This window comes from Pleurodeles waltl, chromosome 3_1 (genome assembly GCF_031143425.1).
Source record: "Pleurodeles waltl isolate 20211129_DDA chromosome 3_1, aPleWal1.hap1.20221129, whole genome shotgun sequence".
NCBI classification, from domain to species: Eukaryota; Metazoa; Chordata; class Amphibia; order Caudata; family Salamandridae; genus Pleurodeles; species Pleurodeles waltl.
In genome coordinates this window covers 92,143,205-92,158,032 of record NC_090440.1, presented here as the reverse complement: position 1 = coordinate 92,158,032, position 14,828 = coordinate 92,143,205, and positions in this window count along the sequence as shown.

The following is a 14,828-nucleotide window of genomic DNA, read 5'->3' as shown; positions in this document are numbered from 1 at the left end:
AGCCGATCAAATGCTTCCCAAGCTACACTCCAGGAGGGTTTTAAATAATTAATTAATTTATTTTCTCTCTGGGATTCCCATTAAACAAAAACAAAATTCTCTTCTTTCTGTTCAGGATCTCCTGCGTGGAATTACAATTCGCCGTACGAATTTGCCACTATCATTTAACGCAATGATACGGATAACTTTGTTACTCCTCAGTCACCTATTTAAGAAAAAAATTATCTTCAGTCTGGCCAGGTTCTCCTGCGTGGAATTACAATTCGCCGCACGAATTTGCCACTATCATTTAATGTAATGATACGGATAACTTAGTTACTCCTCAGTCACCTATTAAATAGCCAGCTATATTTTTATTTATATCAATCCCCAGTTTAACTCTTAGCTAAGCGTTGAAAGGCCACAACAACAGGCATTCAATTAACTTACCCGTGGTGGCATTTCACACGTCCCACTTCTGACACCATTTGTTAGGAAACTATTCTTCAACCCTCCTCAGAGTGACGCAAAGAAAACACAAACACCAGGCAAGGCTCCGGAACAGATGAAATGCTTTTATGAGGTACCAAGGTTTATTGGCAGGCCAAGGCAGAAGGCAGACGCACATCCCAGTGTAACGTCTTACAAGCTGGCATCTTCTGCCCTGAAGCATATAAGTCAGGCATTTATATATGTTGATAAGTGCTGTCACTGCACAACCCAAAAAGGGGACACAGTCCAAACATGGGCACGCACATACAAAAGAAATGCTGCACATACAAAACTAGAAGTCCATAGTGTAAAAATATACAGAATGCAGTGTGAGCATGAGCACGTGAACAGACAACAGGTGGTCCCTAAAGAAATGGGGGCTGGGTTGCTGGCTGACCTTAAAGTGTGAGACTGAGCTAAACTTAACAACGTGGCCTGGAGAGGTTTGTTTGTACAACTGGCATAGGTGTCAGAGAGGTCAGTAGGGAAGTCTTACTGGGATTCAGATAAGGGTAAAGAGAGTTGGAACTAAAGTATAATATCTATAGGTACATACATGTGAATATATATTTTTCCCAACAAGCATAAGTTGTAAAGATTCAGATAGAGTAACAAGAAGAAGATGGGAGTGTACAAGAGCAAGTGGAAGAAGAGAGTATACATGTCAAAGAACAAAGGGAAGTACGTGACAAAAGAATAAGAGCCTGATTTCGAGTTTGGTGGACGGAAACCTTTGTCTGCCAAACTCCTGACAGGGTGGCCGCCGCCTACGTGGCGACCTCCCCTCCTGAGTTAATAAGAGTTTCCTACTAGGTCAGTGGGTGGAAACCTACCTTTCTACCCGCTAGCCTAGCGGGAAACAGGGTACAGCGTTGTCTCTGGCTCATAATCGAGCCGGCGGCAATGCTGTCGCATGCAGAGTGCACCAGCACCCTTGCAATGTTCACTGTCTGCAAAGCAAACAGTGAACATTTTGATGGTGCTGGCCGGGGGGGGGCCTGCACTGCACGTGCATGGGCAGTGCAGGTGCCCCCTGAGGCCACCTGCACCTGTTCTCTGCCAGCATTTTCATGGTGGTGGTACCACCATTAAACCACTGGCAGAGAAGTGGGTTGTAATCCCCAGGGCAGCGCTGCTTGCGGTGCTGCCCTGGCAGATTAGGACCACCACCACCTCCAGTCTGTCGGGCTCTCCAATCATGGCAGAGCTGGCAGTTCCCTGGCGGACCAACCACCAGGGTTGTAATGTGGCGCTTGGACCACCTCATTGGCCTAGTGACCAACAGGTTCGTAATGAGGCCCTAAGTGTTAAACCTAAATGGTTAGAAGATTTTGTTTGTTGACATGATGTATAAGTCTTGTACATAGTTTTTTTCCACCATTTAAAGGAGGAAGATGTGTTCTGTTCTATATGTTATGTTTAGAAGTTTATAATTACGATATGTAATGCTATTACTTTAAACGTATGGTAGTTTTGTGTACTTTCGGTGTTAGCTCTTCACTCCACTGCACGTTACTAGAATTCCTTACTGTTATAGAATTCCAGGAGAGGAGCTGGGTGGAGTGGAGAGCGGAGACTGGATGTCCGAAGAGCTGTTCTTGGATGTTTCGATGTTCAATAAATTCTGCTTGACCAGAAGCTTTTGCATTATTCATACAACTTGACACCTCCTCTTATAGATTTAAAACTCGAGGAGGTAAATTCTATGTCAGGACCTGAGGCTCTGATTATGCTTCTCTTTCTATGCTTTATTTTTACAGCAGCCAATTAGAAAGAACTTTTTCAATATACTACATAACCCATGAACCCATTTATATCACATGATCAACCATAGAGGCAAGCCCTATAAAACCCGAGGAATAACAACCCACTTCCTCTTTCTTTGCTGCTTCGCAACCAGTTAAGTGCTTTCGTTTTCAGGATTGTATAATTACGTGTTTTTCTTTAGGCATTGTGTTCGCGTGTCAAGCGCGTTTGTGGTTGTATCATTTATTGCCTTGGAAGCGCTCATTCCTCTCGGGCGGCCGATTGACTCGCTTCCCCTGCCAGTGAACTGGGGGCAGGGGAGTGAGGCCGCATGCCGTTGCCGCGCAGTCCTCTTTCTATTTCCACAGCCTTTTATCAGCGAATATGCGTGAAGCAAGTGCTTTTGAACACCCTGAGATGCGTGTGTTCGTCTCCTCACCTCTGCTGGCTGTGCTCTCCACGATTTACGCCCCAAAAGTTGATATCTTTGGAGTTGCAATAATTTTGTTACAGGCTGGGCCTGTTTTCTGTTGGGCAGAGCTCCCTCCACATCTTAACTATTAAATACATATATATTTGCCCTTTTCAGGGCAGATATTCTGCCCCATGTGGTCTGCATCACCTATTTTTTCTGCTCCTTTGGAGTCCTCTCTGTTTCTTGTCAGCATGGATGCTTATGATGACCAAGGAGATGATGAGTATTATGTGGATGATCCTACTGGATCCTTTGAGCATGACCTTGTCAACGCTTTAGACGATGGGGTGCGTCATACAGTCCATAAGGCCTTGGCTCAGGCTATCAGGCCCATTAAACACCACCTTATTGGTTTTGCTGAGCAGCAAGGATGGGTGGCTCCCTCAGGGGCTCAGGCGATCACAGAGCCTTCCTTGTCTGGCAGTTCACAAGCCCTTAAGCAGGGTAACAATCTGCATGCGGCGCACTTTGAGAGCCTTATCAGGTCACTGGCCATGGATCATGACTATAATGCTGCTTCCTCCAAGAAGTCTAAGTCCAAGGAGGATTTTGCTTCTTCCTCATCTGACCACTCCTCTGATCAAGGGGAGGATCCCCTCTGCAAGCGCAAAAAGAAGTCGCGCCATCAGGAAGACCCTATTCATGTGCCAAAAGTCCTTACTTTTGGACCAGAAGACATTGTTCATCCCCGATCTTTCCTATGGTTGCCTCCAGCTGAAGTGGCTGACTCTGTGGAATCCCATATTAGGCATGGATTTGAGAAGAAGGTTCGCTCTAGATTGTGTTCTGAATGTCCGAGACCTGATTTTCCCTCTAAAGTGACTGAAACCCTTGAACTGGACTTTTGTCATTTATTTGAAAAAAATATCTAAAGACCCGAAGAAGGGCATAGATCGTGCCTGGCATGGTTGCCAGGGCAAGCTTTTGGACGTGACTGGTCTCTTGACCAAGATTTTGGAGTTGGGCTGTCAGGACAAGGATTCTGGTGAGCCCATTGACCCCGATGTTCTGGTGGGTTGGGCGCAAAGGGCACTGTGCTTTCCGGGGAACGCTAATTGTGTGATTTCCAATGAACATTGTTGTTCCATTTTGATCAAGATAGATCCTAAATTGGTGGACCTTGCTTCATCTGAGTCAGGTCCATTGGCTCAGGGCTTGCTTTTTGGCTCTCCTTTTCTTAGGGAACTTTCAAAATTTGTGGCAACTTATGCCAATTTGGACAAGAGCCAAGGGTCTATCAAAAGAGTTCTTCGCCCACTTTTTCGTGGGGCCAGACGCTACAGAGGGCGTGCTTTTGGCTGTGTCAGCCAACGAGGTCCTCAGCGAGGTTACTATCATCATGGACGAGAGGGTTTCCAAGATTACAACTCCTCCACCTCAACCTTATACCCCTCCCGTCCGAGAGCAGGTCATTCCAGGTTCCGCAGAGGGAGAGCTTGAGGTTCCCAATCCTACTCCCAGGACACAGGAACTACAGGTGAGCCTGATTGTAAGTTCAGAAGTTGTTTTAGGGGGCAGGACAAGGAGTTTTTTCCATGCGTGGCGCAAGATCACTTGCGATGCTTGGGTCCTGGTGACCATTCAGGGCTTCAAGCTAGAATTTTACAAGTCCCCCTCTCAGTCTTTTCCTCCCCATCCGATGCATTTTTCCCTTCAAGAGCGCAGTTTCATTTCCACAGAAATCTCATCACTTTTGAAAAAAGGCGCTACTGACGGGGTTTTAAAGCATCCTGTAGGATTTCTCAGCTCTGTGTTTTTAGTGAACAAGAAAGGGGGTAGTTCCTGTCTTGTACTGAATCTCAAAGAGTTCAATGGATGCTTGATTTATCGTCATCAAGATGGAAGGCATCCCCTTATTGAGAGATATTCTTCAGGAAGGAGACTGGATGGTTGGTCTAGATTTAAAGGATGCTTATCAGACCATTCCTATATTCCCTCCCCACCATCGTTTCCTCCTGTTTTGGTGGGACAGTCTTTGTTATGAATACAAGGTTCTTCCTTTTGGCCTCTCTTCAGCCCCCTGGTGCTTCACGAAGGTGATGCGGCCGGTAGTCGAGTCCCTCCGTGCGTGAGGGGCGCCTCTAATAATTTACCTCGACGACATTCTTATCATGGCTCAGTGTCCCAGTCTAGTCCTCTCTCATCTGGAGTGGTCCATTTCCATTCTTCAGGGTTTGGGGTTCATAATCAACGCCCAAAAGTTGGTCTTAATTCCGTCTCAGCAGATGGATTTTCTGGGCTTTCAGGTAGACTCCATCCGAGCAGAGTTGATCTTTCCCCCTCAGAAGATTAATCTAATCAAGAGAGAATTTAGGTTACTTTTGTCCAGACAGACTGTAGCATTGAGGGCGATTGCCCGCATGGTGGGCCTGCTCTCTTCCTCCAACCAGGTGATATTTCTGGGGCTGCTACATTACAGAGCTCTGCAGAGGTTGAAGATTCCTCATCTTCAGAGAGGCCTCAGATATGCGGACCAGGTTACTCTTTCAGAGGAGGCTCGGTCAGAGATGAGGTGGCGGTTGGACCACATGGAGGCTTGGAATGGAAGAGCGATCTTCAGTTCCTCCCCGGAGATTGTGATAGAATCCGATGCCAGTCTTTGGGGATGGGGTGCCTCTTGTGGATCGGTGGTCCAAAGCGAAACTGGACCTTTATATCAATTGTCTGGAGCTTCTTGCAGACTTGTTTCCAATCAAGAGTTTGTCCCCTCTCAAGGCGAATTGTTGTAAACTTCTTCGAATAGACAATATCTTGGCAGTGAGATATATCAACAAATTGGGGGGGCCAGATCTTGTATTCTGCGGAGATTGTGATAGAATCCGATGCCAGTCTTCGGGGATTGGGGGGGCCCTTGTGGGCCGATCTCCACAAGGGGTCGGTGGTCCAAAGAGGAACTGGACCTTTATTTCAATTGTCTGGAGCTTCTTGCAGACTCGTTTCCAATCAAGAGTTTGTCCCCTCTCAAGGCGAATTGTTGTATACTACTTCGAATAGACAATATCTTGACAGTGAGATATGTCATCAAATTGGGGGGGGCCAGATCTCGTATTAAGGGGGAGATTGCCAAGGATTTTTGGCACTTCTGCTTTCAGCACTGGATCTCAGTGGTGGCGGATTATCTGCAAGGGAGCAGCGATTCAGTTGCAGATTGGAATTCTCGTCACCTTCGGGATTTCAGCGACTGGAAGCTTCACCCCAAGGTTTTTCGACCTCTCCGCGCTTGGTGGGGTCCTTTCACAATAGATCTTTTTGCTTCCCAACTCAATCGGCAAATGAAGAGATTTGTCAGTTGGAGGCCGGATCCGGAAGCATTAGCGACAGACGCCTTCCTCCAGGAATGGTCTCTGGATCAGGGATATGCCTTCCCACCCTTCTTGATGATTCCCAGGGTGTTGGTTCAGATCCGTCGTCAGCAAGCGGATCTTATTCTGGTGACTCCTCTCTGGAGGTGACAGGCATGGTTTCCGGTGGCTCTGGAATTGAGTTGCGATCATCCTCTCTTAATCCTGTTCAGGCAGAACCTCCTTCTGCATCCTCTGGGTCTTACTCATCCTCTTATTCTTTCGGGACAGCTGGCCCAAGTATCTTGGCATGTTTCAGAGAAAGATGGAGTGTCCCAGGTCTTTCGCAGCAGTCTTCCTCTTTCATTGCGGGATCCTGGTCTTCCAGTACCCACAAGAGATATGCTTCCGCTTGGAACCAATGGTGTTTTCTAGGTGCAGTGCACGGAACGCTGATCCTTCTTCAGCAGATTGTAGTTTAGTCCTGAACTCTAGCTTCGTCTGGTTTGGTGTATCGATCGGTTAATAATTATCGGTCGGCCATTTCGTCAGGCCATTTGTCTATAGATGGTAAACCAGTGGGGGAATTGCTCATCGTTTGTAAGCTTTTGAAAGTTATAAGGTTGGCTAATCTCCCCAATCCTCGTTATTCTAGCCTTTGGGATGTGATTATTGTTTTACAATTTTTTGTCTTGGCCGGATAATAGATTCCTTTCCAAGAAGCAACTTTCGGCAAAACTCACTATGTTATTATGTTTAATATCATGCAAGTGGGTTTCTGATGTTCGAAGCCCTGGATTTAGCAGGTAGTGTTTTCTCCCCTGAGGGAGTAACTTTTTCTATTTTCCATCGTACTGACTGTAATTTGAAATCAGTTTCTTATCCTAGTTTTGTGGATAATCCCAAATTGTGTGTAGTACAATGTCTCTGAGCTTATGAGGTAAGTACAGAAGAATTCCGTTCTGATACGGGGGTCAGTTATTGATTTCATTGGTTAAACCCAATCACGCTGTTTCGTCTGCCACTCTAGCCAGAGAGGTTCGCTGGCTCTTGGGTGAAGCGGGCATTGATATTTCTTAATTTGGCACTCATTCCACTAGAGGGGCCATGGCCTCAAAATCTTTTGCCTTGGGTTCCCGGCTAGAAGACATTCTAAGAGCTGCTGATTGGTCATCAGAATCTACGTTCAAATCGTTTTATTGTAAACCCATTGTGGATATTGCATTGGTGGTGGTGGGTCAGCTTTAAACTAGCATAATCGGAGCCTCCGGTGCTGACATAGAGTTAAAAAAATTCTAGCATTCGCGGTAAGAATTTTTCAATTCTATTAAGGACACAGAGGCGAAGATTATCCCACTCGCACTGTTGAAGTTGTGATTGTTCTACTGGTTTTATAATTGCGTACTGTTTCATTGAAATGTTTACCGTATTCCAGTGCTTTTCCCTCCCTGTTACTACCTATGTGATTATTTTATCCTAGTTCAGTTTTATGGCTTGGTTTTTTTCATTTTCTTTCAGGCACTGAAGACAAATAACTCTGACGTGTTTCCAGCGCTTTTTTCTACGGTTTCAGATGGATGTTGGTTTTCGTCCCTCTTCTCTTTTCAAGGCAAAAGGACATTTGGTCTTCTACTCTCGAGTGCCTCTGGGATCTTCGTGGGATTTTCCTGCTATACCCAGACCGTCAATGGGTTGGTCCTGTCTCTTGCTTCAAGAAGGTGTTTTTCTGCTGGACTCTAAGGTTCTGTTTTCTTGTTGGTCTTCCAGACTCAGTGAACTAACTGTGTTTGTTTTGTAAAGAAAGAGGAAGTGGGTTTTTATTCCTCAGGTTTTATAGGGCTTGTCTCTATGGTTGTTTGTGTGATATACATGGGTCCATGGGTTATGTAGTATATTGAAAAAGTTATTTCTAATTGGCTGCTTTAAAAATAAAGCATAGAAAGAGAAGCATAATTCTCACCTCCGTGTCCTTAATGCGAATGCTCTAATTTTTTTTATCGTTTATGGTGCTAACACTGGCAGCTAGCACATCAGAACTACGCTGTCAAACCTTAGGGCCTCGGGGGCATATTTATACTCTGTCTGCGCCAACATTCAGCGCAAACATTGCCCTGAATTTAAACTTTGACGCCCGAGCCCGCGGATGACAAAATTCCATTGTGTGCGTAATTTTTTGGATGCGGCAACCCGCCTTGCGTTAATGATATGCAAGGTAGGCGTTCCCGTCCAAAAAATGACTTAAACGGCCGTGCGTCGTATTTATGCTTTTGGCCAAAAATGACGCACGGCCGGGAGGCGGAGCCGGAAAATGACACACAGCCCGATTTGCGTCAAAATTTAACGCCTGGGTCAGGGCAGGCGTTAAAATGGGGCAAGCACACCTGTATTTAATCAGAACACACAGAACAAACAGCAGAGCAGCAGAGCAGCAACAGGGAGCCATGGAGGTGATTCTAATCCAGCGTGCACGCAGACGCAGAGCCCAGCAGCAACAACAGCAGCTTCCACAACACCAGCAGGGACCCCAAAGGCAGCGCAGAAGGCAGGAGAGGATATTCCGCCCCAGAACCACCCTTCAGGGCCTCAGGGAACGCAACATCATCCAGAGGTACCGGTTGAACTGGCAGGCCATTCAGCAGCTGCTGCGCAACATTGAACCGCAGTTGGCCCCCACTTTGCTGACACCCCGCACCATCCCAACAGAAACCAAGCTGCTTGCAATACTTCATGTGCTGGCAAGTGGCTCTTTTCAAACAACTGGTGCCCTGGTTGCCGGAATATCACAACCATCATTCGCCGCCTTTTTGCCCAAAGTACTGGATGCCATCATTGGACTGACACCCCGCCACATCTGCTTCCCAACACACTGCAGAAGCAGCAGGAAAAAAAAAAGGGGTTCTACCTCATTAGTGGCTTCCAAAACGTCCTTGGTGCAATCGACTGCACACATGTACGCCTTGTGCCACCTGCTGCAACTGAACACCTCTACGGCAACAGGAAGCACACACATTCCATCAACGTGCAGGCCATAGTCGATCACCAGGGATTGATCACCAACATAGTGGCTAAATATCCTGGGAGTGTACATGACTCATTCATATTCCGTCACTGCACCATCAATGAACACTTCCAGGATGGACGGTATGGCAATGGACTACTTGTTGGTAAGTACAAAAAACTACTTATATACACACTGCACAGCAACCCTTTAGGACGCACAACACATACACCACAACAGCAACATGTGAACAGGAACACACTGAGGTCGTGACATCACTAGCCATGTTTCTTAGGTCACCATTGAACCTGTCACACATCGGAAATTACTGTACAGCCTAATGTTAAGACGTCAAAGATCACAACGTGTGGAGTGGGTTGCACAAATGTCACCTTGCAAAATGTAAGAGTCCCAATGACCTTTACATTAATCCATTGCATAAGTCTAAAGGTATGGGATGTCCAGGGTACATTGATATGAACGTGTTAACAACACTGTCAAAATGAATCTGTGTATGGAACTATCATCTCACCCCCAATGAAGACACACGGACACCTGTATCACAAGTCACAATGCTAAGGAGGGCACACTGTACTGCAAATCCCAAAACATACTGCTGACAACCGGTTAGCAGACAAACACTCGTTCAGCCAAGGAAACAACACAATGCAGATGGTACATCCTACAAGCCTAGGATGCTACATTATAACACAAAAGAGTCACAGACAACACAAGACAACTACTGCCATGAAAGGTCATTTCAATAGGGCCAGCTACATCAATATGATCCCAATCATTTTCTCTTGCAGCTGATCAGGGGTATGGCATCCAGCCATGGATTATGACACCATTTGGCAACCCGAGTACTGCTGCAGAGCGTGCCTACAACGACGCACATAGGAGGACACGCAGCATTGTCGAGAGGACCTTTGGCATCCTCAAGTCAAGGTTCCGGTGCCTCAACATCACTGGTGGTAGCCTCCTATATTCGCCGGAGATGGTCTGTAGGATCATCCTAACATGTGCAATATTGCACAACATTTGCATCAAAAGGAACATTCCCCTCCTGGAACCAGAGCCACACATGCCTGAAGAGGAGGAAGAGGAGGATGCTGGCCTGCAACATGAGGGGAACTACAGAACACGGCCGCTGGTATATGCAGGCGGCAACAGAACATCAACAATTTCTTTTGAATATAATCACCTTCACCACTTTAGTTAACTAATTTAAATAAACACCTATAATAATCACCATATCATGGTGTGGCTATTCATTTTTGCACACCTTCAACTCTACAGAATAAGAGTGTTGCCTCATGGAGCATTGCTGAGATACTGATTAGGACACTGAACATCCCAGAGCTAATGTGATGCCTAACATACAATGGTCACATACACACACACTGTTAATGACATATATCATGTACATTTCTCCTTTGAAGGCCAATAGCAGAGGACCACAACTATTTCACACATACATGTTGAAATCAAGGTCCAACGCAGCATATGGCACACAACTAAGACACCATCACTCAATAAGGGGAAAACAAGCCTCATACATGAGGCAGTCAATGTGCTTTTGCATCACTAACAGGAATGTCTGACCAGACCCTTGACAGTGAGAAAATGTACATAAAGTTAATCATACACCATAGCTGCTAGGCATCTGTTTATCTTTATTATGTTGCCATGTGCTCAACAAACCTCCTGAACTTTGATGATTGACCTTGTGCTCGCAGCCTTGGGCTGCAATCTGCTTATCGCTGCCATATTACTTTTTCCAATTACAGTTCAGAGAATTGTCGTGCTTAATCAGTAACTGCCAGAACAAGTTTGTACAGGTCGTTGCCACCTCCTGCCAGCTGCATCTGTACCTTCTCCCACCACACGTGTATCCCTGAAATATTCTGAGGACCGCAGAGGACCTTGAATACGATAGGGGTGGAGTTGTCCTCTGACTAAGCAGTTTTGTGTGTATATAAGGTTGGGTGCCCCAGAGTGAAGGGGCAGCCTCCGTAGGATAGTCACTTGACTGTCCTGGGACTCTGTATTAGCTTGAGCTATTATCCATGTAATAAACTTCTCTTTATTCCTCCAGTTGGTGACTCCGTCTGATTTGTGAACTCTCTGCTAAATTGACCCTGAGCACATAAAGGGTGTCCCTCCACCGCTGGGAAGGAGACCCCGGGTGGGGGTCAAATCTTTCCTGGTTCCTCAACAGCAGTAAGTCCAACTGCATCCAATATTTGCAAGGACTATCTGTGACCAGAGTTCCATAGAAGCAGAACATAGACAGCGCAAGTGCCACACATATGAGCAGCATTGCACACATGACATTCCATGTACATGTCAGCCCATTTCCTAACTCCTGACACACCCATGCACCTAGTCACAACCCACCTGTCGGAAGAGGTCCCTGGAATACTAAGATGTGTACCCTGATATTCCCTCCTCTACACACACAGACTAACAATAGCAATCCATTGTGCTACACCCTTTCCTATGGTATGCCATTGTCATAGAACATCTGACTGCAATCACGTCAGGTTAATTTATACACTGTCTTCTAGTTTCAAAGCCCTGTTAGCACCTGTAGATTGCTTCCCATGTGAAAATGTCTGTTGGCCCTTAGAATGCAAGTCTCACCTACAGGACTGGTGAGAAACAGATGCAGCCCACACCTGTGATCACCTCCATGCACACAACCCATTTCAAAAAGTACTGCCCCTGCTGATGCCTGGAACAGCATAGGAGTTGCCATTTAGTCAATTACACCGTTAGGCATTGATACTAATTAAGCTGTGTAACACAGCCCTTGGGTTCATTTGTCACCTTCAAAAGCACAGGACATACACAGTTTGACAAGTCAACTCTCTAGTTTGTCCTCCAAACAGTCTGAGTCAGACCACTGATTATGTAACTTGTGAAATTGCTGGATCCTGAATCACCCTGCATTCTGTCAGCCTGACTGGCATCTGTCTGTGCGTCACACTAAAGTATCCCTGTGTCTACATATGTACCACACTTGCGTTAGCAAACCTCTCATTCATCAGGGGGAATTGGGCATGGGCTTCTTCAATGCATACACAAATACATTGGATAGCATCATCTGCCTTTTAACTGTACCATTTGAGTTAAATCCTCTGAGAAAAGCAAAATTCATGGCCCATCCCTTGTCTGGGTCGCATTTATGCATGAATGACAAAGTGTGACAGTGTCCCAGGGCCGTCGGCAGGGATTGGGTACAAGGCTTTCAGCACAACCAGCAACCTCTGATAATGTCCATGAAAAATACACACATGTCAGGACCCTGACAGTTCACACACAGAATCACAGTGATCACAACATAGTGATGGGCCGTGTGTGGTGAATAGCTGCAAGAATAATCAGCACAGGGGCTATGATGCTCCCAGATGCAGTGGGAATTGCAGAGGCTAACCTGTGTACAAATGTTGTAATGACACCTGCCGGAACATGACACCTGAGACATTATCTCACTCAGCACACCAAGGTTGCCCTGTTGACTGTCTCATTACACGTCTTTAGTGACAGGGTGGGACCATCCCCATGTAGGTTCACATGTCCACATCCACTTTACTCACATTGATCAACCAAGGATACTCAGTAGATACAGGAATAGCTGCCACTGACTCATGATGAGTCCTGGACCGAACTGTGACAAATTACACCCCATAAAATATACAGGATCATCATTGGACCACACACATGAACAAGACACCTATGTGCAATTGATCACTGGAAATATGTGGACACGTGCTGTCTTGTATGCTGGTCCACCACAGCCACTTGATAGTTGGGGCTCACTTCTATGGCCTCAACTGTAGTGTCATCATACATTTGAGATTCACGCTTGTCTGTCTGTGCAAACAACATGGTACCCACTTCCTCAATGCATGTGTATGACTCACTGTGGGATTCACCAACTAGTGCCTAGGAAGCTGTTACCAATACTCTAGGACATAGGATGTTGAAAATGTGGACCATTGACATGAACAAGCGTCTGCCATCTATCTGGTGCATGCGATGTCACATGTGGTGTCTACGTGACCCTAAATCTTGGAAGTCCACTTTACGGATGTTGCTACATGTATGACTAACACATGCCCTCTCTCATTTCCACAATGACTTGCATCTAAGGATTGGACACATAGCCGTCACATTCATACAAGCATATGTACAAATATGCTTCATGTGATACACACACACTTGGTCAACAAATACATTAGTTGCCAAAGAACACACTTTGAGCCAAAGGCATTTAGGTATTGTACATATGTGCATCACATTGCTATCCTCTCCTTGTGCCAAACTTGCACAATTTGTGCAACACATATATGTAGGCCACACTTATGACCAACTATTGCATCAGCCAACCGTAAAAATACTGTGAAGGGAGTAGCGGATCATGGTCCGCTGCAGTATGATGTCACACATGTGAACATACACCATCAACACCATAGTGTCTTCAATCAGCCTATCTCTGATGTGTCCCAAATGTAACATAACAAAAAAACAAGCAAAATTGCCCAAAACCAGTTAATGCACTGAAATTTTGACGTTCCTAGCGTTATGCGTCATTTTTTGTCTACCAAAACTGTATTTGCGTCATTTTTTTTTACGCACAGGAGTGAAAATTATCCCGCATCCAGATATGTGTACAGGCCATGTACTATTATGTGGATGTGGGCTAATTTTCACTCCTGTGCGTCCCAAAAAATGACGCAAATACAGTTTTGGTAGACAAAAAATGACGCATAACGCGAAAAAGGCTGGACTTTTCATACAGGAAGTGATGTAATAGGATATCCTGTTTACAGATCATGTACAGTGGGTGTACTTTCACTTTCACTTTGCAGTCTATGATCCTTCTAGACTGTGTGGCTGTGTAGAGAGTGGTGTCCTGAGATTTTGTGCTTTTTTGTCCTGTGTGCTATCTGTAAAGTCCATTTGTGAAATAAATATTGTTGCTGTATAGTGTACTACTGTGTTTTGTCTACATTTGTCCATTTATCTTGTGTTTTTGTTGTTTGTGGGAGTCTGTTGTGGGTAGTGTTAGTTTGGGGATAGTTGGGCTCTTTTAGTGGTTAAGTTTACTTTTCATCTGTATTTGTACACCTACTTTCCCCCTTTTCCCCTTTCTATTTCTTTTACCACTATTCCCTTTCACTTTTCAAGTATGCCTGGTAGGCCACGTCTTGGCAGGATGGGTGAAGAGGAGTTGGGGGGCTTCATCTGGCTTGTGTGCCATTTCTTGCCACTCATGATCCAGGCAGGGTGATACAGGGGTATCCAACAGAGGCGCGCAGAATCCGGTGGGGAAAGGTGTTGCATCACCTGCAGCGTGTGTATGCCAGCCAGAGGAGTGACCACCAGCTGAAGCACCGGTGGGCTGACCTCATCACCAGGGAGCAGGATCTCTTGGACCACCTGGGAATCATGATTGGTGGCACTGTTGGTGAGTACTAATCATGTAAATGTGCACGATTAAATGCTCTGTAGTGACATAAGAGGATTTGTACAATGTCTGCCAGCTAACTTGCTGACTGTGTGTAATGCTGGGGAAACATAAAGGGATAATTGATGCACTATGGCAAGGATCACAATTGCTAGCTGTCAGGTAGCACGTGCTCAGAAAACTTACAGGATACTTTTCCATGAAGTAAATTGGGGCAGCCTTTTCGTCAGAAAACCAAACAAAATAGTAGCCAATCATGTCTATATAGGGTACTATTGACAGAGAAGTAAGGATGTACCAACATATTGGCTAACTGTGTTGAAGCAATAGCTAGACTGACTTTAAAATCACTACATGATGCTGAAAATGAGTGCTGCCTTC